This window comes from Panthera tigris, chromosome D4 (assembly GCF_018350195.1).
Source record: "Panthera tigris isolate Pti1 chromosome D4, P.tigris_Pti1_mat1.1, whole genome shotgun sequence".
Taxonomy (NCBI): domain Eukaryota; kingdom Metazoa; phylum Chordata; class Mammalia; order Carnivora; family Felidae; genus Panthera; species Panthera tigris.
Window position 1 is genome coordinate 73,217,092 of NC_056672.1, and position 14,717 is coordinate 73,231,808.

The 14,717-nt window shown below is 45.1% G+C and overlaps 1 long non-coding RNA gene across 1 annotated transcript in view; it reads left to right on the plus strand.

The window, feature by feature from the left end:
• The window catches only part of LOC122233245, a 50,810-nt gene that overhangs the window by 11,473 nt on the left and 24,620 nt on the right, over positions 1–14,717 (plus strand). Inside the window, exon 2 of the long non-coding RNA XR_006210771.1 lies at positions 4,305–4,454. This is a non-coding gene — a long non-coding RNA (uncharacterized LOC122233245). The remainder of the gene's footprint in view (positions 1–4,304; positions 4,455–14,717) is intronic.

Consider the following 14,717-nt stretch of genomic DNA (forward strand, 5'->3'; position numbering starts at 1 on the left):
TACTTACCATGGAGCTGGGTAGCATGAGACAGGAATAGGGCAAATTAAAATGCCACAAATTACTTTCCTTACCAAAATTTAGCTGCCTTTCTTTCTTTCTTTCTTTCTTTCTTTCTTTCTTTCTTTCGAGAGTTGGGGAGGGACAGAGAGAGAGAGGGAGAGAGAGAATCCCAAGCAGGCTCTGTGCTGTCAGAGCAGAGCTCAACCTGGGGCTCAGTCCCATGAACCACGAGATCATGTCCTGAGCTGAAATCGAGTTGGACACTTAACTGACTGAGCCATCGAGGTGCCCCTAGCCTTTTTTCTTAAAGAGACGTTCCTGAGATTGCTACAGACCTTTGATTAACTTCCAGAATTCTGAAAATTTGATTCTGACATTTCTTTCAGTTTTCTTGTTTTTATGAAATGCAAGAGAGTTTTTGGAAGTCCTTCCTTTGCCATTTTCACTGATACCACTTGTTCATCTGTTTTTTGAATTTTGGTTTACAGGCTCATCTTAAGCAGGCGATCTCTTTTCTTTCCCTGCATTCTTCCCCCTCTGGCAGTTATGTGACTATCTCTACCCAACCCCTGGGGGCCTTTAGTTCAGAGTGAACTCTTACATTAGCAGCCTGGGGCTCTAGCCCAGACATGACATTGGGCATATTGCAGATTTCACTTGAGTCAGCAGCTTGACTGAGGTCCTGTTGGAAGGCCCTGGTCTTCCTCTGTCTCCCTAAGCTTACAGTTTCATGCAACATGTAACCCCTGAGAGCTGTCAACAAGCTTTGTCAGCTTCCTGTTAAGAGGGGTGGGTACCCCTTCAGACCCCTCATGCGGAGCTGTGAGCCTGGATCTCTGCCCTACCTCCTGCTGGAGGCCGTGACTCCTGCCGTATCCTGGGATCCACATTCCCACCCGCTGTGCCTGCTTCCCAGCCTGGAGCCCTGGAGGTTCACCAATACTGCCCCCTCTCCCACTTCTCATTTCTTGTCGTCTTGTTTGAGCTGGACTTTGTCTTTTTAATTTTCTCTCTTCATATTTATTATTGCTGTGTGTTTGGAGCAAGAGGGCTGAGGGTGCAGGGGGGAGACGAGGCATAATGAACAATGTCATCTTAACTATACATTGTGCAAGGTCTGCCATCATTTAAAATTTTAAACAATTTTTCAACCCGAGACAGTATCTATTGACTCTCCGCCCTGACAGATGAGGAAATTAGCCTAAAAGGATTAAAAATGACAATACATATCTCTGGCATGCCAGCGCACTGGGGGCAGTACTCCTGAGTCTGTTTCTCTGACAAAACAAGGTTGCTGTTTCAAAATTGTATAAATACATCAAGCATCTATCTTGATTTCGCTTTCTAGGAAAACACAGAAATAAGGCACCAATCACCATAACAAGGAATTTTTTCCTTTCCTTTTGTCAAGCGTGTTTTATGAGGGTGAAGAAGTGGCTCTGTGGAGGATAGAAATAATTCCCAGAAAAACCATGATTCCATCCAATTATAATATTTGTAGGCAAATATATGAACCCAGATGAAAAATTGTAATGCCCAGTTGGATAAAACTTCACTAACTAGGGGTGCCTGGGTGGCTCGGTCGGTTAAGCGTCTGACTTCAGCTCAGGTCATGATCTCGCAGTTCGTGGGTTCGGGCCCTGCGTCTGGCTCTGTGCTGACAGCTCAGAGTCTGGAGCCTGCTTCGGATTCTGTGTCTCCCTCTCTCTCTGCCCCTCCCCTGCTTGTCCTCTGTCTCTCTCTCTCTCTCTCAAAAATAAATAAAAACATTAAAAGAAAAAACCCACTTCACTAACTAGGAGTTTAAGGTTTAGGTCAGCTTGATCCAATTTGACCAAGTTGTATTCAATTTCTGTGGGCTTTGAGGGGATTCTGGAAGTGAAGGAATTACCATTCCAGCTCTTGGAGAGGGGGAGAGGAATTAAATACACTGTGGTCCACGCTGGCTTGACGAGCTTTAGAAAAGTTGTTTCTGGGTGATGCCTCCAATGACAGCTGAAGGTTTAAGAACAAACTTCTCCATCTTGTTGAAGGCCCAACAATGAGGAAACAATGAATGGCTTTATATGAAAATTTCCCATTGGCTTTTTATGGATCAACCCAGTGTTCTAGAAATGGAAATAATAATCATCAATTGGCTAGGGATATATCTCCGAAGGGTATAGAAATTCAGTTATTTCAATGTTGAGGTCTAGAAGGGTGACAGACATAGTTCTAGAGAAACCTCTTTATAACCAGCAGATGAAGTCAGATTTCGTCTTTGGTCTGTAGGTTCTCTCTCATTAAGGAGTGGATCTTGGAGAAGACTATGGGATGTGTCTCCAGCAGTAGGTGGGCAATTCTGTCCTGGGGGTAAGGATACCCCTAATGGAGGCTCTCTCATCTAACTCCCTGCATATTGGGACAAGCATTGTCTTTATACTTTGCTTACAGGAGTGCCTGGGTGGCCCAGTTGGTTAAGCATCCGACTGTTGATTTCAGCTCAGGTCATGATCTCACAGTTCATGAGATCAAGCCCCACATTGGGCTCTGTTTTGACATTGTGGATCCTGCTTGGGATTCTCTCTCCCCCTCTCTCTCTGCTCCCTCACCCCCCCCCCCCCAATCTGTCTGTCTGTCCCTCTCTCCCTCTCTCTCTCTCTCAAAATAAATAAATAAACTTTTAAAATAAGAACTATTATAATTCACTTATGAGGTGAACTCACTTATCCAAACCCTTCCATGACTTCAGCACAAAGTCCAAATCTCTCCGTAAAAGACTGCTTGCTCTGGACCCTGCCAGCCTCTTTTGCCTTACCCCTGTCCACTCTTCTTCTACCCTGAACTTGGCCCCAGACATACCCAGCTATTTGCAGGTCTGTGAATTCAGCTTCCATGCCTGTGTCTATGCTGTGCCCTCTACCTGGAGATGCATCCCTGCCCTTCCCCCCCTCCAGGAGGCCTTCCCTCATCTACCAGTGATAGGCAGCTAGTAATGGAGAGGATAATTTTGGCAGTGTATGGCCAGACCAAATAACGGTGGCTCACATAAGATGATACTTAACGGCTTTTTCACCTGAAAGTCCTGGTTGGTATGGAGCCTCTGCTTTACAAAGTTGTCTGTGGTGCAGTTTCCTTCTAGATTTTTCTGCATCTGGAAGACACGACCTTTGTCCTCAAGCTGGCTTGCTGTGAGGGGAGCAGGAGGAGGAGCAGGGACAAACCCTCCAAAGTGGACAGGAGCAGAAAGGGCAGGTCTCCTCGCTTCAAGGGCGTGACCAAGAAGTCACACATCACTTTCACTCATATCCCATTACCCGGACCGACTCGCATGGTCACACCCGGCTGCAAGGGAGGCAGGGACATGTAGCTTCTGGGAAACCTCTATCGTTATGGGGGGAATGGGGAGGATGGAGATTGGGGGAATGGCTGGCTGTGGATGATGGCTATGAGAACAGAAAGACCAGCCAGAGTGGATGAAGGTGAATTTGACCATAAGGAAGTCCAACAGGAAATCAGGTGACATCAAAGATGGACACATGGGGGGGGGAGGGGCGCCCGGGTGGCTCCGTCAGTTAAGCGTCTGACTTTGGCTCAGGTCATGATCTCACGGCTTGTGAGTTCGAGCACATGAGGCTCTGTGCTGACAGCTCGGATTCTGTGGCACCTGTCTCTCTGCCCCCTCCCCTGCTGTCACTCTGTCTCTCTCCCTCCCAAAAATAAACATGAAAATTTTTTTAAAAACGGACACATGGGGGTGCCCGAGTGGCTCAGGTGGTTGGGCATTCGCCTTTGGCTCAGGTCGTGATCTTGCGATTTGTGAGTTCGAGCCCCACATTGGGCTTTCGGCTGTCAGCACAGAGCCTGCTTCAGATCTTCTGTCCCCCCTCTCTCTGTCCCTCCTTCATTCATTCATTCTCTCTCTCTCTCTCAAAAAAAAAAAAAAAAAGATGGACACATGGCAAGGCATGAGGAAACAAGATAGGAGCCAGGTTACAATGAACTGGAGAATATTCCCGCGTCCATAGCTTTACTCCTGTAAGTCTTCCTGTCTAAATGCCCTGTCAGCTCTCATCTCTCCAGGCTCAATTGATATGCATGATCTCCTCATGGAATCCCCTACTGGTAATTTTAATCTTTCTCAGGTGTAAATAAAAAGCCTCCTCTCTGGGCTACTAACTGGACCACAATGACTGCAGTAATCTTTTACTGATGCCTATTAGAAGCAGGTACTTATACAGCTCTCATTTTCTTCCCACAATGTCCTAAGTGGGCTTTTAGGGGTTCAATAAAAAACACTTCTCTCTTTCTCTTCCAAAATGAGGACCCAATGGAAAGAAGATCCAGGAGACTGGCGAATGGAGACCAGTGTGAGCTTTTTATCGATAAACTGGACAGCATGGCCTCCTATCTGTGGTCAAAGGTTTTACTGCGCTCCACTTTCCCACCGTGGACCTGGGACAGCCCACCAGGGGTAAGTTTGGACTCAGAGTCACCCACTTACTCAGCATTTCTGCCTTGCACTAGTGTGGTGCAGGGGGACAAAACCGGAAAACATCCCCCGGTCTCCTAGCCTTTTAGTGAATGAGCTCCACCCACTGGGAACTGTGGTCCAAAGTCTGTTGCTCCTCCCCAGTAGCTCGGTCTTCCTCTGTGTGTGTGTGGGGGGGGGGGGGGGGGGGGAGGGGGGTATAGGGGGAGGCATGGGGGCAAGAGGTCAGAGCATTGCTCCCGTGGTGTCTGATCCCCATGTCTGATGCAAGGTAAGAGGAATGAAGCTTTCACCATAGCAATCCCTAAGGAGAGGAACTGTTTTGCCACATTAGAGACTCAGAAGCCAGCGCTGAGATAAGTACCATGACTTGCTAGCCCCACCTAGATATTAGGTGGCAGACAGTTTTGGAACCAAGTCTGTCCAGGTCCAAAATCTGGACTTGAGTCACTAGCTCCAGTAGCTTGTAAGCTCTTCAAGGGAAACATTACAATAAAATATCTCCATATTCCCTGCAGTGCTAACAAAGTATTTATTGAAAGACGCACGGCAATTTGGTCTGAAGGCCTGGGTGTTTGGGCTCATGTTTATTGCTTCTTTGTCCTTGTCTGGTGTTCAATCAAGTTTCTTTACTGGGACAGTTCATGGGGGAGCAGCGACCAGTGATGCTGCCCCGGGATGTTCTCGCCTCTTCTGCAGGATGTTTCTGTGCTGGATTTGATGGTGTGAGGCTCTTTGCTTATGGTTTTGGAATCTACGTTTTCCCTTGAGCCCCCTACTACCTACGAGGAGGGAAGGACAGGGTGGGGAAGAGACTCATCTAGCGGCACAGAGGGATTAAGGGCCATGAGCAGTTCAGGCTGGTGGTTGAGTTGGTAACCCTTCCAACTAATGTCCTTAAATAGTTGTCTAGCATCTATTTCACGAGGGCAAGGAGAGACTGGCTTTATATTAATAGAAATCGTACAGAAAGGGAAATTCAGTTACTAATTTGCCTCCTTAGGCAGAAGTGATATCCACATTCTGAGAACTGTCTGCCAAGTGTTCCCTGCTATCCTGTGGTTCTTCCACGCTTCAGTTTTCTTTTGCAATTTGCTGAACCGTACAACTTTTTGGCAGGTGGATTGAAGGGTTTTATATTTGCATAATGAAATAAGCCACTAGTTTCCAGTAAAACAGCCCCAACTCCATGGAACAGACCTTTGCAGAATTTCAGGCCACCATGACCTGTTCCCTGCAGACGACGGTGCTTGGGAGGAACGCTTTATTTTTATTTTCCACTGGAGGGCGCTGTGTACCTTGGTGGAAGTAAAACCCTCTTCTAGCTCACCAATTTATTCTAGTGATCTTTTAGCTTCCCTCATGGATTTGTGCCCTGAGCACTCATCCAGCTGTCCATTCCTTAATCTGGCTTTTTCCAAAGTTTTACAGGGCAGCAGCGTCAGGGTTCAGATGAGACCCGCACTCAAGTCTGATCCCTACCGGGTTACTGCACTGAGACTTATCTCCCCAATAAAAACACCAGGGCTTACCCCCAGCCTCCCCCCATATGTATGTATCTACTACATGTCTCCACACTATCTGTGGTTTAATTTCCATGACTTTATGTCCTTTGCCTTTGAGAAAACACAAACGAGTCATCTCTCAAGCAGAACCTGCTTCCTGGGTCACAATTTCTACCTCTGGACCGGCAGCATGATCCCCCTGTCCCCCCAAGTTGTCTGCACGAGGCTTTAGAAGATGTCCTCTCCAGCTGTCGCATGCAAAGGACTCACCTGGGTATCTCGTGAAAATGTAGATTCTGACGGAGTAGACCTTGGGACTGGGGCCTTGAGAGTCTGCACCAGCCCTGAGTGATGTCACTGTTGGTTGGCCTAGCACGTTTGGAATAGCAAGATTTACTGGCTTTTGCCTCCAGAAGTTTTCCCACTCGGTTTTGCATATGCGGATGTAGGCAGACAAACTCGAGAACGGAGGCTGGTCAGTATCTGTATAGAGCTTTGACTCTTACTTTCGTAAACCGTTCCTGCAGGGCTGCTCTCCCCCGGACTTTGCTCCTTCTTGTCCATGTCCCTTTCCCTAGCTGGACAACCAGGAAGCGATGTGTCGATGCTTGTGTGTGCCACACTTGTGCCTCAGGTTGTCTTCCACTGTCATACAAAGTAATTTCTTTTCATTTTCTTTGATGTCCCTTTTTCACTGAGAACCTGATTCAGGATACCGTGGATGGTAGCTAATGGTAACAGCAGGCCTCACATGTGCACAAAGCACCTTAATACCCACAAGACAGTAGGGGTAGAGGCTATGGGCCAGGGCTCCAGAGTCTGCCCACCTACATTCAAATCCTGCCTCGGCCACTTTCTAGCTGGTCGGCCTTGGGCAAGTTACTTAGCCTCTCTGTGCTTCCATTTCATCATTTGCACAATGTGGCTAACGATGCTTCATGAGTCGTTGAGAAGATCGAATGAGATCATGTGTGTGAGGCACTCAGAACGGACCTGACATATAGGAGGCCCTCGATCACAATCGGTGATGTTATAATTCCTCAATCCCATGAGGAAGCCGAGGGAACCCGAGGCTCAATGAGGAGAAGTGAGTCACACTCAGGATTCCACATCAAGAATGGTGGCACAATTGGGACCAGATCTGACTCCAACTCCAGTGCTCACTGCACCCCCACCATACTTCCAAATGCCAAGTTTTATTACCCTAAGATTTTAGCACAGAGTGTGGCTGCTTTCCCAGCGTTCGACTGATCTTTTGTTTCCTTTCCTTCTAATGGAGCATTTCCAGCTGGGGTGATTCATGGATCTGGGACCGCATGGCTCCCATTAACTTCGAGGAAAGTCATAAGGCAAAACCCACATCAATCAAGCTTCCAAATTATTCATCCATCTTTACAGGTGACACGTGGATTAAGACGAACAGGGAGTGAAGTGGGTATCGTACAATAACTATTTAGATTTATGAAAATTGCCTAAGAGCTTATGCCAAGTCCCCACACTGAACTTTGTTTTGTTTTCACAAGGTTGAACTTTAGGGATGAGAGAGAGGACGTCACAAGAGAATGGCCTTGAAGCTTGAAGTCCGAGGGGCTGGGACTCCCAGCTTCACTACTAGTTAGACTTGTGATTTTTGAGAAAGGCTTTTAACCTCTTAGAATCTGTTTTCTCGTTCTGTTATTCATCCTTACGATAAACCAAGGAGTTAGTTACTATCCCCATTTTACAGATGTTGAAACTGAGGTACTGAGAAGTTAAGTGACTTGATGGTGACCAAAAAATAAAGCAGCCTTCGAACCCCCTATATTTGAGTCCAGAAACCTATGTCCTTTTACCACTCTAGCCCATAAATGAAATGACAAGTCTAAAAACAGCAGGCGCTGTGTAGGAGCTTAAGAAACCTTTACTCAATCTGAATCTTGAGGACAAACAAAACTCATGTCATATTAATCCCTTCTTCTCTATTGTACCTTTGTACTTAGTAGGTTCTCAATTAATAAGAGTTGAGCTGCCTTATTACCCCTCTGGAAATGGTTCTGTTTTTATTTAATAATTTTCTTAGATGAATTTTAATAGGCAGACCACAATGCTTCTTGTACAATATCTTCTGGACTGCGAGGCGCGGGCATTCATTATTTTATGAGACGCATATGTCATGCATAACACAGCCCTTTTCTTAAACCAACACAACATGCAAATAGAAATTTCATGTAAAATCACATTCAGACAGTCTCAAAGTAGAAACAGATGTCTGAAAAATATGAACGCCAGGCTTATTAAATATTTTATCATCAAATATTTCATACATTTCAAAAATGTCATCTGTGAAAACACAGAAATACCGCCTCAGGAGAACCAAAATATTTAATCACTTTCAAGAAATTCTTAAAAATAAGTCTTCACCTCAGAACTATTCCAGGCAGAGAACAAATTTCCAGGTGCTGCAAGCTATATTTATTATATTTTCATCAAAATCAGTAACCTAGTTGAAGGAGATACAGTAATCAGTAAGGTCATTATTAGGTAAGATAATGACTTCTGAATGAATTCTCTCATTAATCTCATTACAAAATGGTAATGGTACCTGACTAATCATGCCGGAGGGGAGAGCTGTGTTGAATCAGAGCAAAATTAAGGCTGTAATCACAGAGCTGCTCTCTCCATTTCTTCATGAAAGCTTTGCTTGGGGTTTAGGGGCCGGTTTGAGGTTCCTCTGACCCGCTGGACTGCTAGTAGGGGGGTGCCTGGTGTAGCTAGGGGCAGGGTGAAGGGTCTCGGACAGCAGCAGTAAGGAGAACTGTCCTCTCCCTGCTTCTGTCCTCTACTTTCTGTGTGACCTTGGACAGCTCATGCCTGTCTCTGGGCTCCATTTCCCGTTTCCCTGACTTAGTCTCCTCTTCCACCCTTGCCTCTTAAACACATATGGCAGATCACATCACTCCCACAATGGCTGCCCGTCTCACCCCAGGAAGAAACCAGATCCTCACATGGACCACGCACCCTGCATGATCTGCCCCCATTGCCTTCCGGACCTTATCTATCAGCCTCCTCTGTGACTCGCTTCGCTTCAGCCACACTGACCTTGCTGTTTCCTCTGCCTCTCACTTCATGTATCTGCAGGATTCACCCCCTCACATCTTTTCACGTCTTTGCTCCAACGTCCAATGTCACCTTCTCAATAATGCCCACCTGACCGCCATATTGAACGCTGCAGTCCATTCATCGGTATGCCAATTTCCAACTACATTTTCTTTCTCCACGTCCTTGTCGCCTCCCAACACGCTATATACTTTACTAAGTTTCTTGGCTGTCTCCCCCCACCCCCACCCCCACCGGAATGTAAGCTCCACAAGGCTAGGATCGTCGTACACTCACACATATGCCTGGCACACAACCGATGAGCAACAGCTCTTTGATGAATGTGGAATGTATCACATGCTTGTGGGTTCCCAACTTTGCTGGACACTGATGGAGGAACCCAGTGTGTGAGACGACTGGCCAGGGATGACGAAGCATACGTGCTGCAGTGAGGCCCAGTCTGGCGGTAGGGCTGGCTTTGCTTTTCCATCTTGGTAGAAACCGGAGCCACGTCAAGCCCCTTTATTTCCATGAGGACTGGCTGAGAACACACGTGGTGAGTTGCCAATGTTGAGTCAGAGAAACCCCAACAGACAGGAGAGTCGAGTCAAACCGAGTCTGATAGAATTAACAGAGACGAAAGGGATGCCCTGTCCTGAGTCTTAACCCCAGGATAGAGGTCCAGCGTCAGGATGATGGGGCTCCGCAGTAGGAGGCATGCAGAGACCCCAGGGGGTTCAGCAGATGGTGACTCCAGATGTTTGCACAGACTGCTCGTGACCAATGTAGGACAGGTAGCAATCTCCTGCAACCCTCCCCAGTCACAGCACACAGAAACCGGTCAGGCAGTGGTCTTTGTTCACACTGCGCCGATGAGAGAATCTGGAACGTGACTGATACTCACAGATGCTCAATGAGTGTGTGAAGAGCCTCTGGATTGAGGCTTGAATATGTTTGTTTCTGCGTGTCCCATTTTACAGGAGGGCAAAAATAAACCGTCCAGTGGTAACAAGGAGTCTAGAAACCGTATCACTGAAGGGAGCAGGGAAAATCCAAGGATGTTTAACCTGGTCAGCAGAAGGCAGGATGACAGTAAGCCTGGGCTTCCATAACTGCAGGAACAGCATGTAAAAGCTACGTCATTTATATGTTATGTGGGCTTTAGAGCATGGACTGCAGGTAACTGGCCCTAGTGCCACCACACCACTGTCAAGTCTGGGGCAAACATCACTAGCTGATCATGAATATTTTCCTATTAAGCCAGACCAAACCTCAGAATCCTTTTCAACACAGTGCCTCAAATTCTCTCCACCAATTGAATGGAGCTGACATATAAGAGAAACCCTATTTGTGAAACTTTATCTAGAACACAAGGCTAGACCAATGATGGAAATTCCATTAACATTAAGCAAGAACATTTTGTGGGGTTTTTTTGTTTTTCTTTCCTTCCTTCCTTCCTTCCTCCTTCCTTCCTTCCTCCCTCCCTTTCTTCTTCCTTCCTTCCTTCCTTCCTTCCTTCCTTCCTTCCTTCCTTCCCTCCCTCCCTCCCTCCTTCCCTCCTTCCTTCCTTCCTTCCTTCCTTCCTTCCTTCCTTCCTTCCTTCCCTCCCTCCCTCCCTCCTTCCTTCCCTCCCTCCCTCCCTCCCTCCCTCCTTCCTTCCTTCCTTCCTTCCTTCCTTCCTTCCTTCCTTCCTTCCTGAAAGAGAGAGAGAGAGAATGAGAGTGCATGCAAGTAGGGGAGGAACAGAGGGAGAAGGAGAGAGAGAATCTTCAGCAGACTCCATGCTCCGCATGGAGCATTTTGTTATAAGCAAAGATGAAGTAAGTTTCCCTGGGGGCAATGGTTTCTCATCACGGCTCAAGAAAAGGCTGCTTCTCTCCCTTCTTTCCCACAGTGTTGTCTAGTGGCAAGGAAGGCATCCAAGTCCTCACTGGTATGTGGTGAACACATTTCAGTGTGGAGAGTTCAGACCACGAGTTACATCCAACAGGGCACTTTAACAGCTAAGAACTAAAAAATAACGATAATTATGTGATTCACCATAGAGGCATTAGCTAACACTACAGTGGCCATCATGTTGCGATATAAATGTATTGAATCAATATGTGTATACCTTAAGTGTACACAATGTCATGTGTCATTTAAATCTCAAAAAGAAAAGAGCTAAGGACAGTGACTTCAAGAACAAGAAGGACAAGGCACTCCAATACAGAGGACAGTGTCCTGGAAATGCTGCATGGCTGTTCCCAGGAAGTTCTGCCACTTTCTCCTGTTAACCAGGTCTCCATTTCAATGGCTCTAGCTGGCACTACATCCCTTGCATCTTGGCCCAGTATCTTGTCTCCAGATTCTTGCATCTAGTCTTGCATCTAGTCTCCAGATTCTATAGTTCATCCTGTAGCTCCCTTGCTTAGGGTGCTTTTGGCCCTCACTATGGGCACTGGTGGTGAGCTTACACCCTGGTATCCTCAGCTGTGTTCCCTGCAAGGGCATAGGAACTTTTGAATCCCCTATGGGATACACCCAGGGAACTGGGCTCTCTCTCTCTCTCTCTTTGCCTAATTATAGCACACCAGAATTCCTTGAGGCTGTTCATGCTGGTGGAGAGGTGCCCTATAAAGCTGTTGCCCCCCAAAGTAACAAAAGGTAAAACAGGCCTAAGTGCACTTTGTTTCAGCCCTCAACCTGTAATATATATGGGACCTTTCTACCACCTAGTCCTTCCCTGCCCCGATCCTGGGGATTTCTTTTGGAGGAGGAGCCAGGACACTTGAGTCTCTTGTCCATATAATTCTCTCTCCGCTTCTTTCCTCACCTTCCCCTCTCTCTCTGATGGGAACTCAATAGTCTGACACCTCTAGACTCTGTTCTTGATAATAAAGAAATATTTAGAATGTGAAGACTTTAATCTTTCTCAACAAAGCCTATCTTTCAAGGCTATTATCTTGCCTCAGAACTCTAGTTTGATTTGAAGTTGGGCAATGATATCCTTGGTCTAGACTGTGGGTGGTACCTAGGCCTCTGCCTTGAAGCCACAAGGCTATTGATTTAATAGATGGGGAGTTACAGAACACCGTGACTCACAGAGAAGGAAAAACATGGGCTTTTCCATTCTAAAAAGTTATTTTTCTATGGATTAACCAGAATGCACAAAAAGATTTGTGTTTAAGGGTGTCATAGCATTATGTATACAGTTTGGCCTTTCAACAACATGGGTTTGAACCATGTGGGTCCACTTATATGCGAATTTTGTTGGCTAAACACAGTACAGTAGTGTGAAGGTATTTTCTCTTCCTTATAGTTTTATTAATAATATTTCCTTTTATCTAGCTTACTTTATTATAAGAATACAGATATTATTAGAACAGACAAAATATGTTTTAATTGACTACTGATATCGGTAAGGCTTCTGGTCAACAGTAGGCTATCAGTAGTTACATCTCGGGGGAATCACAAATTATACTTGGATTTTCAACTGTATGGTGAATAGGTGCCTCTAATCCCTGCATTGTTCAAAGGACATCTGTAATTTTTTTTTTTTTAAGAATTTGGAAACAAATGGCCAACAAAAAGGGATTCCTAAATTTGTGATATTAAGTGATATCATAGATTATTTATTTACATGAGTGAAATTTTATAATATATTATTAGGTGAAGAAAGCACATCACAAAATGGCATTTTCAAATAGCATAACATTTTGTTAAAAGTATCTAGCTATCTGTCTCTGAATGGTAGAATGGTAAGTGACTTTTATTTTCTTCTTTGTACATTTTCATATTTTCCAAATTACCAGTGAACGTGTGTTAGTTTTGGGGTCAGAAATAAATGCTTTGTTTGTTTGCTTGTTTGTTTGAGGAGAAAATGCAGGTAATCCCTTGATGGGGATGATGAGGGTGGATTCAAGAACCAGATAGATGGAGGACGCTGGGACCGTTTTAGCTTTTCCAAGTCTGAAAGACTCTGGTTCTGGTATTTCCCCAACCTTGGCCTCTGGCCCAGTGGTGTGGTGAGAGAGTGGAAGGTCCTTCCCAGGCTTGGTAGCTCCCCAAGTCCTGGGACAACGTCCAGAGGGCCCCAACCAGCACAGAAAATGTCTACTCCCCATGAAGCCTTCCCATCCTAGAAACACTCCATTTATTTAAGAGCCATGGTGCCACGAGAGCTTTCTGCCTGCACTTAAACCTTGAGTACTCTGGAGTTTCAATCTTTTATGAAATAGCTTTTCATTTTTCCCTCTCTACGAAGGGCTATTACAAGCCACTGAGTGGTTCTTTGTACATCAATTTTTAATCTTGTTAAGGTGTTTTTTTTTTTTTTTCACTTGACCAGTGCTCAGTTCATAAATAAAACATCAAAAATTTGTTCCAATTCCTTCTTAGGTGTTGTTTGTGTTTGTTTTAGTATGGTCTCCCGCTGGGGAGGAAGAGAGCAGTGAACACATCACTATTTGCCCGTGTCCTTTGCCTGTGTACAAACCTTCCGTGGCTTCCAATTGCCAACCAAAGAAAGCCCATGATTTTCAGCATGGCATTTAAGACCTGCCATGACTTGGCCCAAATATCCCTTCCAGCTCAGCTTCTCTCTTCCAACACACCTCCCAAGGCCAAAACCAACCTCTGTTCCAGATCATACTCCATTTCCAGTCTTCTTCCCTCTGCTCACTCTGTGCCCTCTACTGGGAATACTTGGAAGACTTGGAATGATTTCAGTTCAACATTTTGTACGTGATTCTCTTGAGTTGTATTTAAGTTTCTGCCTTACAGATTCTGCCTGGTTCCTTTGTAGATAAGACTGCGGCTTAACAAACATCAGACTTGACGTCAGAACGATCTGGGTGTGAGTTACACTTTGTGACACTAGTCAAGAATTGGCAGTTCTGCTTATTTATTTGTAAAATAGAGAGGGATGCCTGCCTAATGGGGCAGTTATGAGGATTAAGTGCAAATGTATATGTAAGAGTGCTGAGCAGTGGGCATGGCATATATAGGACTTCAGTAACCATGAAATCCAAGTTTTAGACAATATTTATGCATCCAACTGCACACTTGTGCAGTGTAATAAACACCTGTGTATTCATGCCTTCGATCCAATAGTTGTTAACATCTGTCTCTTGATGCTTTATCTATCAACCTAGCTGTATCTATCCAACCATCCATGTATTATCTACCTATCTGTTTATCCATCCAGATCTGTATAAACTCTGTCACTGTTTTTATTTTTGTTTTTGTTTTTTTTGGCTGTAGCACTTGGAGGAGGTAGGAGACATAATGATTCTTTATGCCTCATATACCTAAAAATAAGAAATCTATAACAGAATGCTATTTTGCACCCAATAACATTAACACTAATTTTATATTGTAATCCAGTATCAAGTCCTCATTGAAATTCCTCAGTTGTCCCCCAGATATCTTTTATAGTTTCCCCTCAACCAAGAACCAATCAAAATTCATATATTGCATCTGATTGTTATAGCTCTTCTGTCTCTTCATCTAAAATATCTCTCACACATGGGTCTTCATTGATTTTTGGAAAAACTTGGCCTCTTATAGAATGTGCTACAGTTTGAAGTTTTCTTTTCTGTTTTTTTTTATTATTATTTGAGAGAGAGAGAGAGAGAGCGAGCATGAGTGGGGGAGAGAGGCAGAGAGAGAGAATCTTAAGCAG